The following is an 18,644-nucleotide window of genomic DNA, read 5'->3' on the forward strand; positions in this document are numbered from 1 at the left end:
TACATAAGAAACTACCCAAACTGCAGTGGTTTTGTTTTGCCCACAGGCGATCTGACCTGGCCTCGCCCGGGCGGCTCCGGGCATCTGGCCGCAGGTCAGCAGGGGCTCTGCTCCTGGGGTTTGGCTGGTCATCAGCTGGGGAAACAGGGGGGAGAGTGGCCGGCGTGCCTCTCATCCTCCCGCAGGCCAGCCCCGGCGTGTCTCCGTGATGCCGCAAGTGTCCCAGGGGAGCGCCACCCACAAGCACTTCCCCAGCCTCTGTGTGCCTCACGGTGGCTACGGCCCTGTGGGGAGGCCGAGCAAGGACGGCGGCCCCCAAGGGTCTCCCCAGAGCCAGAGGCAGCCTGGGATGCTAAGGGCACCGGGCCTGGAGGTTAGCACCTCAGTCCTGGGGCAGCTCCAGCCCTCAGCCGGCCTCGGTCACACGCGGAGGAACAGCGAGAGCGTCACCGCTAAGAAGGTTTAAGGCCAAGGCTCACGACCCTGCCCAGCTCAGAGGGGCCACCGGGCTCCATGGTCCTGTGGCTACATTCGGCAGGGCTGTGCAGGCTCAGGACGTGCCCTGCTCACCAACGCCCCTCGTGTCCCTACACCATGGCCACCACCACTGTCCTGAGACGGATGTTTTTTGTTAAGCTTATGCCTTGCTTATTCATGGGCCTTCCTGGCCCCAGTGAGTGTTTGGCCTTGCGACTCGGGTGAGTGGACACAGTGGATGCAGAGATAGTGTTGACGGAAGACTGGCACGCATGGGGACTGAGGGCACAGGAGAGAGACGGGGAGGCCTGGGCCGGAGGCGAGGGGGAGGGGGTGGGGTCCAGCGCACACCGGTTCTGGGTGCCTTCGAAGGCCCAGGCAGCTGAATTCAAGTCCTGTCTCCCCGCTGGTGGGTGACTTGCTGGGGGGTGGGTTCTGTGGGGCTCTTGGGTCGCTATGCAACTGCTTTCTGTGGCACTGCCTCACAGCCGGTCCACACGGATGCAGGGGGCACAGAGAGGGGCTTGCCAGCCTGGGCTCTTTCTGTCTTCCTCCTTCCCAGCCTCCACAAAAGGAAAAGGCCCCGTTAGTGCCTCTTCTCCTGGAGGCCAGGAACGTTCTTCAGTTGCCCTGAATCTCAGTGTCTGGAAGAGCACAAAGCCTCTCAGCCCAAGAGCCCGTTTATGGATGGAGAAGGTGAGGCCCTGGGAGGTCTCACAGCCCCTGACGGAGCAGGGACGCTTCCTAGATCTTTTAACTCTCATGAAGGAGAAAGAGAGCAAAGAGAAGAGGGTGCCAGGCTTGGCCCGAGGCTGGCCAGCCCCCTGCTCCTTCCTCAGAGGCCAGGAAGTTTCCTCTTCTTACGTGATGCAAGTGAGCTGGCAAGGCCCCTGAGGACCCTCGTACAAATAACAACAGAGGCACCATCCCGGCGTCATCCCCGTGGGGTGAAGGGCCTTCCTCCTGGTGCCCTGACCGACGGACCAGACCGGAGCTGGACCTGCGGGTGGCCCTGCAGCCTGACCGGAGGGGGGCAGTGGAGTGCAGCAGACCATCTGGAATCCTGGTTCTGCTGGAAACCTCTGACGGGGATGGCGGTGCCCCCAGGGGCCACGTTCTAGGGTCTGGGCGGGCCGCTCTAAAGTCCCGTGGAAAGCAGCCGCGAGCGGCCGGCCTGGCTAAGTCAGCACAGCCAAGCGCCTCTGCTGCTGGGCCAGGACGCTGCCGGTGCCCCTCAGCCCTGGGGTCCGAGACCTTGGAGGAGCCTCGGGAGGGCACAGAGGTCCCGGGACCGAGACCTGCCGCAGGGCGGGCGGTGCCAGGCGTCGGTGCTGGTTCCACCAGGGCTGCGGGACACAGAGCGGAGCGCGCAGTAGGCGCTTCAGCATGTAGTGGGTGCCTCAGCTCCCCCCACCCCGTGCTCTCCTGGGCAGGCAGCGCCGGCAAGTGTGTTTGATGATTTGGCCCCGCTGGACGTGTGCATGATGCAAAGTCCCCGTGTGTGCTTCCCCTCCCTGCTGGCCCTTTCATCCCATTACACAACGGAGAGAGGGGTTACATCAGCTCAGCGGCCCAGGCCAGCGTGTGATTCAGCATTTCCAGGGCTTTCTGCTGCCTCTTGAGAAACTGGCTTTGATGGGGCACAGAGGGATCTGTGGCAACCCTCCTGCCAGGAGCAAGGCCCCAAGATATCCGGGCTCTCGCTTTGGCCTCCATGGAGCATGCGGCCACCTCCTCCTCCCCTACTGTCGTCCTGCGGGTCCCGGCTGCCCCACTCCAGCGTCTCAGAGCAGAGAAGGGGCCTGTGAGGAGCGGCACCTGTCCCTGTGGGGTGAGCTGAGCTCCCCAAATCCAGGGCAAGCAGCCTCAGGCCACACGGGGGTACCTTGGGGGCGGGCGCGGAAGCCCCCCAGGCCTAAATTAGAAGTGAAACATGAGAGTACAGCGCAATATAAGAAATAAAATCAGCTAAATTTTGATGAAATTAAAAGTTAGAGATTTTCTTTAAAAACTTAAGGCAAAGTCCATGCGGTCGGGATGAATTTTAGCCCATAAAGCAGCACAGCATCTTAAATGGAATTCATCGCTCAAATTAACCTCTCTCCACTTCCCATTGTAAGCAAACCAAAATCCCAGTCAGTTCAGGAACACTCGTCCCCTTTTCTGGGTCTGTGTCCATCTCTGTGGGTCGGGAAGGCATCAGCACCGTGTTCATGCTGGCCCCGACTCCGGGTCCAGGAAAGCTGGGGGCCAGGATGGGCGCGTGCATCACTTGTGGGTTCACACCCTCTCCCCGGCGTTGGTGGGGGGAGGAGAGGAGCAGGGCCACCCCATGGGGCGAGGGGAGGGAAGGGAACCCACAGGCAGCTTGGGACACTTCCCGGGCAGGTCCTCTTTCCAAGGGGCCTGTTGCCCGGGTGTGAGGACACAGACCCAGAACGTGAGGGAAAACAGCAGACCCCTTCAGAGACAGCCTCGCAGAGGGACGCAGCCGACCCACCCGGCTGCCTCACCCTGCCGTCGGCAGGATAGCTGTGCAACTGTCCAAACGTCCTGTTGCACCTTGCACTGTGTTCTCATTACCAGAACAAACAGACCACCCAGGAGTGGACGTGCAGGTGCTGGGCCTGAACTGGCAGGGGCATGCCTCGGGGCTGGAGGACGTGTCTGGGTCACTCACTTGGGCTCTGGACCTCAGCCTGCAACCTGACGTCCACCAACGAAAGCGAAGGACGACACAAACTACAAGTCAGAAATGCGGGGATGTGTCATCAAAGACTCTGAGACAGGAGGTGGCCCAGGGCTCGGTGGGATCAGAGCCGCTGGGAGTGGACCCCACCCCCATCCCGAAGCCTGGCCATGCAGCAGCGGGTGTTCCTCCGAGGGGCGTCTCGGACAGAAGCGGGCAGGGCTCCGCTTGGCTTCACGTAAGCGCAGCGCCCGAGATGTTTCAAGCTACGGTCGTTTATGAAGAATCCAAGGCTTGCCACCTCGTGATCCCGATTGGCCTTTCTCCCAAAACACTTGGATTCCCTGCCTGCCTCACATTTAAAACACACATATGCCCAGAGTTCCAAGTTAGGGGAGTTAATCCAGTCCCTCCAGGCACTGGGGGCTGCCCCTGCCCAGGCTGGGGTCCCCGCCACAGACACCCTGTGGGCCAAAAACAGAGGCCGACTGGGGGGGTCAAGCAGCCCCAAGTTGAGCACAGCCAGCGGGAGGCGGATGGGAGGGTGGCTGTCAGAAGCACGCAGCTGGGCAGGCCTGACGTCAGAATGTCCCAGTTTTCCAAAAAGAAACCTGGGTTTTATAGGAAATCAAAACTTTGAAAATCATAGCAAGGCCAAACAGAGCATATCTGTGAGCTGGATGCTTGCAGGGGGGTGGGGATGGGGACTGGGGTGTCCTGAGTGACAGGGGTCCCTGCGGTGCCCGGCATGACAGGCACTCAGCAAGTAATTCCTGGATGGGTGGATGAATGGATGGACGAATGAATGAAACTTTTGGCAGGATGCCCGGTTCCCATGGGGCCGCGAGGTTGTTTACCCCATGTCCCGTGAGAGAACATGGCGTCCAGAGGGAGCTTGCCCACGGAAGTGCCGGAGCCCACAGGGACCGGAGGGTTGGCCGACAACCATGGCAGCGAGAGGCTGCGGGGGAGGGCCCGAGCTGCGGGGTCAGGCCCAGGGGCCCTACTGGAGCTCCGTTTCCCCGGGCAGCGGCTGCCACTCCTTAAGCCCTCCTGTCACGGTTGGACACAAGCACAAAGGCACAAACACAAAAACCTCAGTTAGCGGGAGCCCCTGAGGAAGAAGCCTGGCCCCCAACACCCCCTTGTGCAGCTCTTCCCAGGAGGCCTCAGGCCCCAAAGGCCAGGCCAGCAGGGCAGGGGCCGGGCTGGGCCAGAGAGGAATCAAGGGTGCGCCTCGCCCTGCGGGAGCTGGACGTGGTTTTCTGTGCCCAGGACTTCAGGGCCCTTTGCCTTTGGCTTGTCCACTAAGGAGACAGGCTGCTCACCCAGGGCCTCCCTCCAAGTGTGTTTGAAGGTTCTCTGTCTGTGCACTCCACTGCAATGCATATGTGCACACGTATGCAAGCATCTTGCCTATGAATGCATGTCTCTGGGTGTGCAAACACCCCTACTATGTGTATTTGTTTGTGGAGAGCATGGTGTGGATGGTATAGACCACTGTGTCCCACCTGCAGTGCCTGCTTGTGCACAAAGGCCGTGTGTTCCCCTTAGTGTGTCAGTGCATTCTGGTGTGTGCGCGCGCCCTCGCCCGTGCGCACGCCCTGGGCTGAGGTGCGCGTGCCCCCGCCGCCCCGGAGGCCAGCGCCCCTCTGGACGTCGCCCCCAAGACGCGCTCAGCACCACCACCGCCCCCCCACCCCCCCTCGGCACCCCCGTGCCCTCCCCCTGCGGGCGGCGCAGCATCCGGCACGGCTCTGGGCGGAGCGCCGCGTCCGGGGGAGGTCGGGCGCATTCCTGCGCGCGCTCAGGCCGGAATCGGTACATTCCATTCATAACACTCCCTCGAGCGGGGGAGGGAGGACGGAGCGGAGAGTTAGTGATTAAACGGAGGAAGAACGAGGCTCCGCTTGGCTGGGCGCAGGACCAGCGCTGGAGGCGAGGAGCACGTGAGCTGCTTCCCGGGAGCCCGCCGGCTGCTCACAGGTGGCCTCGTGGGTGTGTTCGGACACGGCACCACGGTGCCCTGAGCCCAGGGGGCAGTGACGGTCAGAGGCGGCCAAGGCGCCTTTGGGCAGCCTAAGTACAGGTAGTCTTGCCCCCGCAGGCCCGCTATGGGTTTTGTCGTCACTCCCATTCTACAGATGGGGAGACTGAGCCTCAGAGATGAAGGCGCTCGTGCCCGGTAGCATCGTCACAGCAGCAACAGCCTTTGCAAAGCCCTGGCCCACCGAGGGGAGCTTTTGCTTGCCTGATGCCCACATCTCCCTCAGCTGAGTGCCGCCCTCCTCCAAAGCCCCCTATGCCCCTGCCACTCCTCTTGGCCCTGGGTGTGCTGTCCCGTTTGCTTTGGGGAGGATCTCACCTCCCCAGCTGAGCTGTGCCTTCCCCAAGAACGGGGCCCGAACCCCACCTGTGCTCGGCCAATAGGCAGTGGTCGCTCAGCTGGCGGGACACTCTGACGCGTGGGATGTCATGGCCCCACTGGACACAGTGGCAGAGAGCACGGGCGAGAAGCAGCTGAATCTGACTCGGCTCCAGGCGGTCAGGGAGGTGGTGGGGAGGCGAGGGGGCTCTTGCTGAGGGGACGGCCAGCATGGCTGGGATGGCTGTGGCCTCGTCCCAGCGCTGAGCAGGGATGACATGGGGTAGGCAACTCAGTGCCCAGTCCTGCTGGCCCTGGCCGGGGCCAGGCCGCCGAGGCTGCAGGCTCTGCTGTGTGTCTGAGGACGGCCGGGGGGAGCTGGGGGCTGGGAGAGCGGCTGGCACAGGAGCCTCGTGAAGAAAGGCTTCCGTGGGGGGCGCTGGATGGGCCTTAGCATCACGCCGCAGGCAGGCGGTGGATGGCAGAGGACCATCTTCAACAGGCAGAGAAAAGAGTCACGTGTCCACCTGTCCGCTGCAGGCTGCCATTCACCTGAGGCCCCGTGACCCCCGGAGTAGCCAGAACGATGCCTAGAGGTTCTATGATTGACGGGGGAGGTGCTGGAACAGGGGGGCCTACGGGTCCCGCTCAGCCAGCCAGGCGTCGGCCACGCACCGGGCGGGGGCCTCTCCTGGGCTGGAAGACCTGGGCGATCACTGCGCCACTGCAGCAGGTCACTGTGACCGGGCAGCCTTTCTCCTAGGCCTGAGCGCTCGCAGTGTGACCGCGGGCAGTCACGTCAGTCCGCTCAGCGTCGGTGGGCAGGGGTGGGCCTGGTGTCCCCGGGGGCAGTGGCAGCAGTCACTCGGCAAACGCGCTGGCCCCCTGGTCTCCACCTCACCCTCTCCTTCCTCCTCCCCATCTCCTTATCACGATGGACTTGTCTGGACCCGTCCTCCCAGGGAGAAGCTGAGTCACCTCCATTTGTGCCCGCAGAGACCTGCTGCTCTGTAGTCTACAGCGGTGGTTCTCGACGTTGGTCCAGAGAGCTCTGGGCCCCCAAGACCCTTTCAGGGGGTCTTGGGGTGAAACCATGCCCGTGATAGTGCCGGGGGGTGTTTTCCTCTCTCACCTCTCCTGAGGGTACAGCAGCGTCTTCAGGGTGACGTGCTGTCGTGCGGTCGCAGCTCCGACAGCCCATGGGACGTGTGCTGTGTATCCTTGCGCTTCAACATTGCTCCATTCTAATTAAAATTAATTTAAAAAGGGATCCCAGTCCAAAATGTTTGAGAATCGCCAATTTAAACTGGGTTCAAACCCAGGTTCTGTCCCTGACTGTCTACAAGGCCTGGAGCAAATACTTAACATAAGAACCTGCAGCCCCTCTTCTTAAAGAGGGCAGAACGGCACCTCCCTCCTGGTGCCCACGCGGGCGGGCGTGAGGCTGGAAACAGAACACAGCGGGTGGTGCACCCAGCGGGTAAACCCACGGGGCTCTGCCTTGCAGACACCCCTCCATCCTCTGGGGAAAGGCGGCCAGCTCCCTCCAAGGCCCTGGGCACCCGTGGAGTTTGGAGGGACTCTTAGCAGCTCTTCAGAGCCTGGCAAACAAGAACCAGCGGAGCCCCTGCCCCAGCGCATTCATCCCGCCTGGCACTTTCCCCAGGCGGGCGCTCGGCCAGCTCCCTGAGCACACATTTTCCTGCATGTCCGAGGTGTGAGAAAAGTAACACGTTTGTTGTTGATCTTGCGGGAAAAGGCCTGGTTTTAGAAAGCGGTGTGTTTTGAACTTGTTGCAGAGTACATTCTGTAAGTCCTGACCAAAATACCAACTGACGTAAAAGAAGTTCCTTCACGGAAAAAATATTTTGCTTGGAGATGGATCCCCGGATGCTGATGGAGGGTAAAGTGCCTCCTTCCCCACGCCAAGCCGGAGCCATCCGGGGCGAGTGCCGGGATTCAGCCTTTGCTGCCTGGGCTGCCACCTCCTAGGGAAGCCACGGGGGCGGGGAAGCTGTTCCAGCTGAAAAGAGAATTCAGTTCGGTGGCCAGTTACAAAATAAATATACAAAACCTGTGGCTTGCCAAACGCCCTAAAATAACTGTAACAAAATATATTGGAAAAAAGATCCCATTCACAATTCAATGAGAAATTAGGAATCCCAGGAATAAACGAAACAAGGAAACACACACAGGACAGGAGGCTCCAGCTCTCACCTGAGAAATAAAAGTCATTGAGTCGATGGAGAGAAAGACGTGTCTCTGGATAGAAAGACATAATATTTTGAAAATGTCCCTTTTCTAGCAGAAATATTTGAAAAGGAAAGCAAGAGGGTGGGGGATGGGATTATCAGAGATGAAGGCTACAGTCCTTTAAACACTGAACTCCTGATGCAAGAATGGAATGGAAAACAATAGAAAGTCTACATGGCAGCCTGAAGTTATATAAACATTTGATACATGAAAAGATGACCTTTCAAATCAGTGGAGAAAGCACGGGCCTTTGTCAATTAACAGTTTGGGCAAATCGCCAACCCGTTGAAATTAAATAAAATTAGATTCCTGTTCCGTGTTCTAGATGGATTAAAGATTCAAATGTAAAATGAAACCATGAAAACACTAGAAGCAGATTTCAGTGAATATTTATGTAATCTTGGGGGTGAGGGAGAACTTAATAAACATGAAACCAAAGATTAAAACAATAAGGAAAAGGTAATGGGTTTGACCAGAAAAAATTTCAAAACTTCACTGTGTCAATAAATACAAACAGATCATCTCTTTAGAAATGGACTAGAGCAGCTTTGGCTGCAACCCTTCCAAGTTCTCCTCAACACAGGAAAAAAACAAAACTCGCCACATTCATCCCGGCAGCAAATTTTCATCTATAGCTGTGAGAAAAGAGAAATAAAAACAGAAAAGCCCCTGCCGGAAGGGAGCTGACATCTACGATGAGAGACAAGTGAGGTAAACAAATGAAAAGACTGCCCACTGAAAACTCAGACGGAAACCCAAATCAGTGACTCTGGAGAAGCTGCCAGTGGAAAGGCGGGGCGACGGCTGCCATCTTCCTGTGGTCCTGCAGGTGGTCATTTCAGAGGCACCTCCCTTCCTAACCCTTTTAACCCTCTTCAGTATGTTTTTGTCTCCTCATGCTACTTACTTTGCTTCCCCTCTTCCTTGAAAGGTTGAATGTTCACAGCGGGCCCCACAAACAATCGCAGATGAACGTGTGATTTCGAATGGTACTAGGAGGAAGTATTCCTGATTGTAGGTGGTCCTTGGATGAGTGTTTTAAATTTTAATCGTTTTCTATTTATTTTAAGGTCTATGAGGAAAGCACTGGTATTCCGTGTATGGGAGACCTACGGCATTTCCTTTTAAATAAGTATGTTTAAGTAGGGAGTTAATTTGAAAACCAAGGTTAAGTGCATGATAACACACTTGGTTCAAGCACATGGCCAAAGTCACGACCTTGGCGAGGGAAGCGACTGCTCTCTGGGACATGCTTCTGTGGGCAAGGGGCCGCCACAGAGGGCTTGCTCCGCCGTTTCAGGACCTCCAGCGAGAAGCACTGAGGGGTGAGGGGACCCCGTGAGGAGGTGAGCAGGACGGTGGGGCTTGAGCTGGGGTGGGAGAGAAGGGTCCTTGTGCAGGGACCGAGAGCACCCGGGGGTGGGTAAGAATGAGGGCGTCTCGGCTGCGGGGAGACCCTTGGAGGAGGTCCCTTGGCCCCTGGGGCTTTGAACACAGGCTCTGATGCCGGGCTCCTGGGCTCAAGGTGCCGAATCGCTCTGTGCCTCTGTTGGCCCAGGGCACAGGCCTGACCGCCCGTCCATGCGGGGTCACACCCGCACGGGGTGGGGGGGCGAACCCGCAGCCTGAGGCCCCAGATGGAGGTCCCCCCGCAACCGGAGCTGGCGCTGTGCGGAGTCAGCTCCCGCCCTGAGGGCGCAGGCACGCGGCTCCCTGGTCCCGTGTCAGCTCTTCCCATCGGTCTCTTCCCTCTCAGGGTCCCCGGAGCTCACCTCCAGGACTCCCAGGGTCCCTGCCCCAGCGTGTGAGGCTCTCCGGCCCTGGGAAGACGGGACCAATACCCGCTCCTCTTCCCACCTGCCCGGGGGGAGCGCGAACCACCCCCAAAGGCCCGCTGAGATGTTCTCCGGCTGGACCCTGCTTCCCTGGGTGTGAAACCAGACGGGGTGCCTCAGTGCCACATTAACCCTGCGAGTGATGGGTGTGTGGCGAGTGGTGAGCAAGAAACGGTCAGGGCGAGTCTAAGGAAAGGAACCCGCTCACAGATACGGTGTTTTCAGACAGAGCCACAACCCTGTCACCCAGTCTCTCGGTTCGCAGCAGCCTCTGCCTACTTTTTTCTCCCTCCCTCCCTCCCTCCTTTTCTGCTTTTAAATAAATTCACTTCAGCACTAGAGTTGACAGCAACACTTCAGTAACTCATGGCACAATCTCCCCTGTGCAGACATCACAGAGGCAATGCTTGTGAAACACAGAAAAGTTTCGACAGTGCTGGAATTAGAACTATTGCTCAAGGCCCATCAGAGGCTCCCGCGCCATGTGTGCTGGCTGCGTGTGCCACAGCTGCTTCGCGCCCACCTCCAGCCTGCGTTCTGGGGGATGGGTGTCCAGCTGGCAAGGGAAGCCCAGCAGGCTGCTCCGAGCTGTAGGAATACACTCCTTCACGGACGGACAGTCAGACCACAGGATCAGGACACCCACCCCCGGGACAGCAGGGGCTCCTGGAAGCAAGGACGTGCCAAGAAATGGTTGCGAGATAGGGCAACCCGTTCACCGTTCACCCCTGAGCAACAGCCTGGGGGCTTCGTGTTTCAGTAAACGAGGTAAGTGGGGCCTCTGCAAAGATCAGGGAAGACAGAGGACCAAAGAAATTAAGAAAGTTGGCAAAGAACTATACTCACAGAGGAAGAGCTTATCTGTTGAAATGACCGACTACAAAAACAAAATGTAAATCTCAGACAGCATTTGCAAAGCCATCTCAATAAGATTCTAGGAAACCTGGGAATCCGTGGAACAAGATATTAATGGTAATAAGACAACAAGCTGAGATTAAACGGGAGGTGCTGAGGGGCAGGCAGGAGTGACACAGGACATGGGTGGGCTTCCAACTCTTTATGTGGAAACAGTTCCAAACCTGCAGAAGAACGTGCGGGAGTGAGGACAGTCCAGAGACACTCACTCTCTTCACCCAGAGCGACCCGTTGTTAACATCGGGCTACACTTGCGTCATCATCTCCTTTCTCTCTCTGAACTACAAGAGTAGTACAGTCCGTGAAATGCGACAGATTTAATTCTGTGCTTCTCCTGGTAGAATAAAGCATCCTGCCCAGAGCACGAGGACCAGGGAGCAGGGGATGAAAGCGGAGAGACCTGGGATCCCAGCGGCCAGATGGTTTTGAACTTGGACGATGCCTAGTTTTGGAAGCTGTGACGGTGCGTACACTCTGTGTCTGTAACGCTCTCCAGGGTTGGAGGATAGCCCCCCATAATCAAACACATCAACATGCCTTACGGCCCTTGAGAACATTCAGACCCACAGGGTAAGTTCAGACCACAACGGCTCCAGCCATTCCTATCAGGTTTGGCCACCACATGAGTCCAGGTCAGTTCAGGGTTTTCTGGCAAATGGCTATGGGCAGAATGTCCATTTTCAGAGCCTTGTGGACATTGGAGGTGCGGGTGAGGCACTGTGGTGGGTCCCCGTCCCCCGGTGGAGCAGACGTTCCAGAAGACCAAGGTCAATCGATACAGGATGCAGTAAACAGGACTCTCACGTGGGGATGAACACCTCGAGAAAGCGGGCCGGGAGGGTGAGAGACAGAGTGGGCTCCTCTGGCCCCGGCAACGGGGAGGTCCCGCTTCAGCGGGACCCCAGGGCGTCACACAAACAGCAGGGGGCGGGTGGGTAGGACCATCAGGAGCCTGTGGGCCTTGGCAAGGTAGGGGATGCGAAGAGGGGCGTGGGCTGGTCAAGAGAGATGGTTTAAAAGGTTCAATGTCTGCTGGGTGGCAAATGGACGCTGGGTGGCAGAGGCGTATGTGGGGAGAGGAGGCGAAAGTGAGGGACGGAGGACAGATTTCGGAGGCAGAGCCGACAGGGAAGAGTGAAGGAAGCAGAAGACTCAAACGGCTTCTCGGTTTGGGGCCGTTTTCTGAGACGGGGAAGGGTAGAGCAGCAGCAGGCTTGGGGCGGCCAAGATTCGGAGACGTGTCCTGGCCAGTGCTACGGACAGATGGTGTCCCCGCAAAACGCAGATGCTGAACCCCCAGTGTGGTGGCATCGGCTGTGCGGGTCATCAGGGATGGAGGAGGTCCTAGGGTGGGGCCCACGATGGAAGCAGCACCCTCACAAAAGGAGACCAGAGCCCGCGCTCCCCTCCGCGCCAGGACTCAGCGAGAAGGTGGCCACCACGAGCTGGGGTCGAATCTGCCAGCAACTCGATCTTGGACTTGCAGCCTCAGGAGTGGGGAGGGATCAGGTCTGTTAAGTTAAGCCCAGCCCGTGGTGTTTTGCTGGCTACCCTGGAGGTGCGTCCTCAGCCCAGGCCGGTGCCTTGTGGAGCCCGCGCCCCTGGCTGAGGCCTGGACTTTATGGGAGAGGCCCGCTCTTTGGTGCTGTCGGTCCTCGGTTCAGAGCCACGACCACCTCAGGGCTCACACAGGCCCTCCATGCTGCCCCGAAGACGAAGCAGCAAGTGCGCCCTCGGGACCGCGCGCTGCATTAACCCCCCTGCTCGTCCCTGCAATGCGAGGCCCTGGGAGAGACCAGAACAAGGGGCGCCAGGCACACGCGGGACTCACAGCACACCCAGTGCCTGCTTCCAGTTGAGAGCTCGCGCACAAGCCCTTCACTCTGAGATCAGGTGGGACGTACAGAAGAGCTCCTGCCTCCCTTCCCCAGCTCCCCATTCCCCGTGTGGGCGTGTCCCGAGATCACGCGTGTCCACAGCTGGGGAAAGACCAGGGCTGCTGCTCTCAAGGTCCGTCGTGGGGCAGCCGTGCCGCCCTGCTCTGGGGCTGACCCGCTTTGCTCTCACTCCTCCTACACGTATTAGCTGGACTCTGTAAGGAAGACGTCAACTCACTTTCCAGCATCAAAAATTAAGCCACACTCCCTGGACAGAGCTTGGCCCGGAGGGAGAGCGAGGCTCCCAGGACAAAGGTTCCCCGAGCTTCTCCCTGCTCGCGGCCCGGCCCGAGTGCCCTTCGTCCCGACTGTGACTGGTCTCCTCGTGCTCTGGCCTGTGCTTCCCGGGTCTCTCCCCAGAGCGAGACCTGCCACCTTCTTTGTGAGGAAAGCTCTCTCTCAGAGCTGCACCTCTTACAGTCGGGGGCCTTGTGGGGGGGCCTCCCCTCCACACACACAGACACACACGTGCAGGCACACAGGCACGCAAGGCACACACACATAGGTACACATACATATTCACACACAATGCACACGTGTGTGACACACAGACACACACTATAGATGTCGGGTCATTGTTTTAAAAAATCAAACAGTAAAAGAAGGTAACAGTAGCTCAGGCTGTCACGTGGCTCCATCAACCCTTAGAACAACTTTGGGCAGACACCGCCATCACTCCCCTTACAGACCGTGGCTTCCACAGCCCCGGGTGACATATCTCAGGAGTGGCAGCTGGGAACCAAATCCAGGCCTTTGTACTCAGGCCTGTGCCCCCAGCCCGCTGCCTGTGTGCTGTTCTCAAAAAAAAAAAAAAAAAAAAAAAAAAAAGACTCATCCGGGAGTTGTTGGGTAAAAAGTTGTCCACATTTGTCTCTAGCGCCCGTGGCCAGACCAACCGCGTCCCTCCCTGTCGCCGCTCCTTCCGCCCAGAAGGGTGGTCAGCTTCACAGCCTCACCTGCACCACGGGGGGCTCACATCTCTCCTGTCTGTCCCCCGATGGGGCTTAAACGATCGAGGCCTGTCCTCTGGCGGCTGACCGCCAGGGAGCCCACAAGGCAGGCCTAGAGCTTCCACCGCAGGTTTGGACACATCACCCAGAGCTGCCCCTCTGCTCAAAACTCAAAGTAGTAAAGAAAACGAACATCTCAATGTTTAAAAGAAGGACAAAGAGTTGAACAGATATTGCATCAAGGAAGATATAAGGATGGCAAATGAGTGCATGAAAGAATGCTTCGAATCAGGCAGCTTTAGGCCCGCGATTTCATTCTTCAGAGCTGTTTTGACTGTTCCAGTCCTGTTGCATTTCCATATGAGCGTTAGAACCAGCCAATGTCTATGAAAAAGGTTGCTGGGAATTTGAATGAGATTGCCTTGAATCTATGGATCAATCTGGGGACGACTGACATCATAACAATGATGTCTTCCAAGCAAGGAACAGAGACTCTCTGTTTATTTAGGTCTCCTTTGATTTCTTTAAAAATGTTTTGCAGTTTTTAGCCTCTTAGATTTATCCCTAAGTTTAATATTTTTTGTTCTACTATAAATGGTGTTGATTTTTTATTTCAATTTCTGGTTGTTGCTAGTATAGAGAAATTGATTTTTGTTTATTGATTTGTATCCTGCAATCTTGCTAAACTCAGTTAATAGTTCTAGTAGCTATGCTGTATATTCCATTGGGTTTTCCACATAGGCAATCATGTCGTCTGCAAATAAAGATGGTTTTACTTCTTTTCCAACCTCAACGCATTTTGTTTCTTATTCTTGCTTTACTGCACTGGATAGAACCTCCAGCACAAAGTGGGCTAAAGTGGTGGAAGTGGGCCTGCTGTCTCTTTCTGGTCTGAGGAATTTAATGGTCTTCCACCATTAAATACAGCGTTAGCGGTGGCCTTTATCAGACAGAGGAAGTTCCCTTTTTTTCGTAGTTTTCTAAGATTTTTTAAAAAATCTGATTGGATATTGATTTTTTCAAACAGTTTTTCTGTTTCTACTGAGATGGTCATGTGGTTTTCCTTACTTAATCTATTAATATGGTGACTGATTTTTTCAAATGTTAAATGAACTTGCATTCCTGAGACAGGCTTTGTCGACTTGGCTGCCCTAAACAGCACTCTGTAGGATTCCCTCTCGAGAATGTCTCCAGTTAGGGTGGCTGAAGACAGATTCCTTCTGTGGTTTAAGCGGCCCAGTGTGTGGATGGGACAGAAAGATAATAGCACACATTCAGCCCTCAGTTCCTCAGTCCACCGCAGACCCCGCTGGGATGTCAGGACTGCAATTCCTTCATTTGACCCTCAGCCCCACAGGAAGGCAGGAAAGCCCAGCAGCCAGTATACCTGCTGGGCAGGTGAGCAGACTGGGACCCAGGGAGGGACTTATCCCCCCAGGTGACAGCCAGAAAGGGCGGGAGCTGGTGGCAAGGCCTCAGTCTGTGGTCCTCACCTCCCCCTGCCTTCAGAGCACTCCCAACACTGGACCCAGGGGAGCCGAGCCCCTCAATACCCATTGGGGGCAGGTCTAAGAGGAGTAATCTCCACGGGAGCCCTGAAACCTGAAGCTTGTATTGGCAAGGGTCCTTGTCAACCCCCATGGACCCGACGAGGCAGCTGAGGCTCCAGGAGCAGGGACACAGCGGAGAAGCCACGTCTTGGGGGGTGCGGAGCCCCTCAAAGTGCTCAGGCCTCGGCTCCCGGCCAGAGCTGCGCCCCGCACACACAGAGATCTGCAAGCCATACAGAAGGCTCATAACACATGCGTGAACATCCCAGAATGTTTAGCAGATTAGCACCCGTCTAGCCCGCGGCCAGGCGGCGCCGCACGCATGGGGGCCGAGTGAGGACCTAAGTGGGTCCCCAGGAGAGAAGGGGGTGTGGCCCACGCCCCTCTCCGCGCGCACCTGCGCCGGGCGCTGCGCCGCTGCTCCGACTCAGACCGCCCAGTTGCACCTCCGGGGTGGGGCGGGACGGCGGGGGGTGGGGGGGCGATGGACGCCGCTGCCAGGAGCGTCCGCGCTCCTTAACGGAGTGCCGTGCAAGAGCGGGTTGCACAGGTGCGTTCGCGAGGGTCACGCAGCCCCGCCCGCCGCCTCAGCGTCGGGGCCGGATTCTGTGTTTGCTTTCCATCCTTCTCTAGGGGCTCAGCGCCTACGCGCAGCTGAAACGAAACAACCCGCGTGCAGCTGCTGACTCGACCCCACCGGGCCCCCTGAGAGAAGAGAGGCACCTTCAGCCGCCTCCGCTCCCTCCCCTCTCCTTCCCGCCTCTGCACAGCTCGCGCTTGGGACTTACATGTTTATTTTCATTCTTCCATGGTTACGTGGATTGACTTCCTACTGCCGCCGCTGCAACACATTCCCACGACCGCTCACACTTCTGAAGTCAGAAGTCCTAGAATCAAGGCGTCAGCAGGGCTGGTCCCTCCTGGAGGCTCCAGGGCACAAGGTCCCCTGCCTTTTCCAGCTCCTGGAGGCGCCTGCGTCCCTTGGCTTGTGGCCCCTCCTCCACCTGCAAAGCCTGCGGAATAGCAGCGTCCAACCTCTCCCTCTGACCTCTGCCCCCATTGCCATGCCTCCTTCTGACCCGCTTGAAAGGACCCACGTGATCATGCCGGGCTCACCGGATAATCCCGGGTATCTCCCTGCCTCAAGAGCCTTAACTTGATCACACCTGCAGAGGCTCCTGTGCCCCATAAGGGAATGTACTCCCAGGTTCTGGAGATTAGCAAGCGGACATCCTTGGGGCCATTATTCTGCCGACCACACTAACTGTGTAACTTTAAACAGTATATTTAACCTCTGTATCTTATCCCATCAATTTTAGCAAAAGCTCTTGCTACCACCCACGTCATTTGCTCAACAAATATTTGTTCTGGGAGCTGGGCTCACAGCACTGAACAAAACAGGCAAAACCCCTATTCCGGAGGAGTTTATGTTCTAGTGGGGAAGACAGATAATAAAATGAATGAGTGAGTAAATTATGTTCCCAGCACAATTGATTTTTGGATGATGATTTGGCAAAAGTTAATTGCCTGCTCCTTGACCCAGCAAGCCCACCATGAAAAGTTGTGTATGAAGCTGTGTGCAAAGTCTGTTCTGTTTTATATCATTATTTATCGCAGCAAACACGTGGGAACAATCTAAAAGCTTATTAATGGTAAATAATTTACCATTAAATATAATTGGTAAGTAAATCGTGGTGCCCAGAAACCAGAATTTATAGCTCAATGTGATGATATTTATTCTAGGATCTGGGTTTATAGCAAATCCTGTGCCCATGGAGCACAGTCTAGGAACAAGTAAACCATGTGGTCTAAATTGCTTTTTTCAAGGCAGAGGCTTCTCTGGGGGACAGGAGACCTCAAGCATTGCACACCTTCCAGTGTTTGTCTAACTGGGTCGGAGCCAGACTGGCGTAACGTGACTAGCTGTACACTGAGACGCTTGCTTCTCTTCCTGTAACAGTATGTGACGTCTGCGTTCAGATTTTAAAAGCCGCTTGCAGTTATTGACTCACAAGTACGTGCTGCCTTTTCTCTCTGGAGTCGGATGTTTCCAGTGAGGCGTCTTGGTCCGTCGGCCTCTGACGTGACCTTGTGACAAAGATGGGCGACCCCGCTTCTCACTGTTCCCAGAGCCACCCCATTCTGAGGCTGCTCTGGGTTTTACAGGATTAGCTCAGCGCACGAGGCCTGTTCACAAAACCGACACAGAACCAGCGGGAAGAGCAGCCCCGGGTCCAGGCTTGGGTCTCCGCCCGCAGTTCCTGGGGTCAGAGCCGATGAGCCAGCCGGGGAAGGACCCACGGCGGCCGGAAGGCTCCTGGGTCTCAGCATCTAGACCTTCTACCAGGGGCTCCTCTTGCAAGGCCCCCAGGGCCCCCCCCCCCCGAGCTGAGTACCAGCCCAGAGTGTTTATCTGGAGGCTCCTCTGCTGGACGCCCTCCTTGGTGTCTGAGTCTCTCTCTTGTCTGTAGCGCAGCAAGTCTGCTGTTTTAAATGTGCTGACTTACTGCGTCTTCTCGCAGCCCTTCACACAGGGGGATGCACCTGAGGTTCAGCGAGGCTGCGGGCTCACCCAGCCTGGACTCCACTGTCCCCTCCGTGACCCACCCGCCGTTCTCTCCTGCCCCCCCCTCCCCGGTGGGATATTGTCTTGGTTCTCCACTTGCCTTGTGTGTGGACAGAGCTCTAATTATCATTATATTATTTAGTTATATATCAGTGTATTGTAATCATGTCAGTATATATGTTACACGTTAGTGTGTTATATGTTATATATTAGTATAGTACATATGTTATGTATTAGTGTATTTATTATACATGTTATGTATTAGTACATTACCAATGTTATGTATCAGTACATTATATGTTATGTATTTGTATATCATGTGTTATATATTTGTGTATTATACATATTATGTATTAGTGTATTATACCTGTTATGTATTAGTACATTACACATGTTATGTATTAGTGTATTATGTGCTATGTATCAGTTAATTACATTTTATGTATTTGTATATCATGTTATATATTCGAGTATTATATATTATGTATTAGTGTTTCATACATGTTATGTATTAGTGTATAATAGGTGTTAGGTATCAGTATGTTATGTATGGGTATGCCATATGTTATGCATTCGTATATTATATATGTTGTGTATTAGTGTATCCTACATGTTACGTATTTGTATGTTATACATGTTATGCATCAGTATCTATGTCATTTGACCCAGACTCTGATCCGGAACCGCCAGCTCTCAGCCCCCTGCTCTCTGCCCTCCACACCTGTCTCCCTCATGTCCCTCCTTCATTCACCACCAGGTTCTGGAAGGTCTGTGTGAGTTCGTCTCCAGGGCAGCACCCCTACCGCAGGTTTTAGTTCTGCTGCTGCCCTTTTTCTTCCCTTGAGACTCTCCTTCATCTCTCCCGTCTCTCTGTCTACCCCATCCTGTCGCTCTTCTGTTTCTGCCCGGGCTCTCTTCGTGCCCTCCCAGGAGCCACGGGACTTTTCACCTGTTGACGATTACAGGAAACCTCCGCAGATGCCTTTCTGGTCCCGCCGTGGGCCTCCGAGGTGTGCGTCTCTGTCTTCTGAACGCTGCTCTCTAGGCTACCATCCGTGTCTTCCTAACAGCCCCCTGGCGTCCGGTATCCCTTTTGCCTGACCTCAA

The 18,644-nt window shown here is 56.0% G+C and overlaps 1 long non-coding RNA gene across 1 annotated transcript; it reads right to left on the reverse strand.

The window, feature by feature from the left end:
• Window positions 1-13,600: 13,600 nt before the first annotated feature.
• On the reverse strand, window positions 13,601-18,644 carry LOC309638294. The gene is made up of 2 exons (XR_014251058.1): window positions 15,760-18,644; window positions 13,601-15,194 (listed from the first exon to the last, which is right to left on the reverse strand). It is a non-coding gene; the product is annotated as an uncharacterized lncRNA (long non-coding RNA).

The sequence above is a fragment of the Balaenoptera physalus genome (assembly GCF_965194825.1).
Source record: "Balaenoptera physalus genome assembly, chromosome: 11".
In the NCBI taxonomy this organism is placed as follows: domain Eukaryota; kingdom Metazoa; phylum Chordata; class Mammalia; order Artiodactyla; family Balaenopteridae; genus Balaenoptera; species Balaenoptera physalus.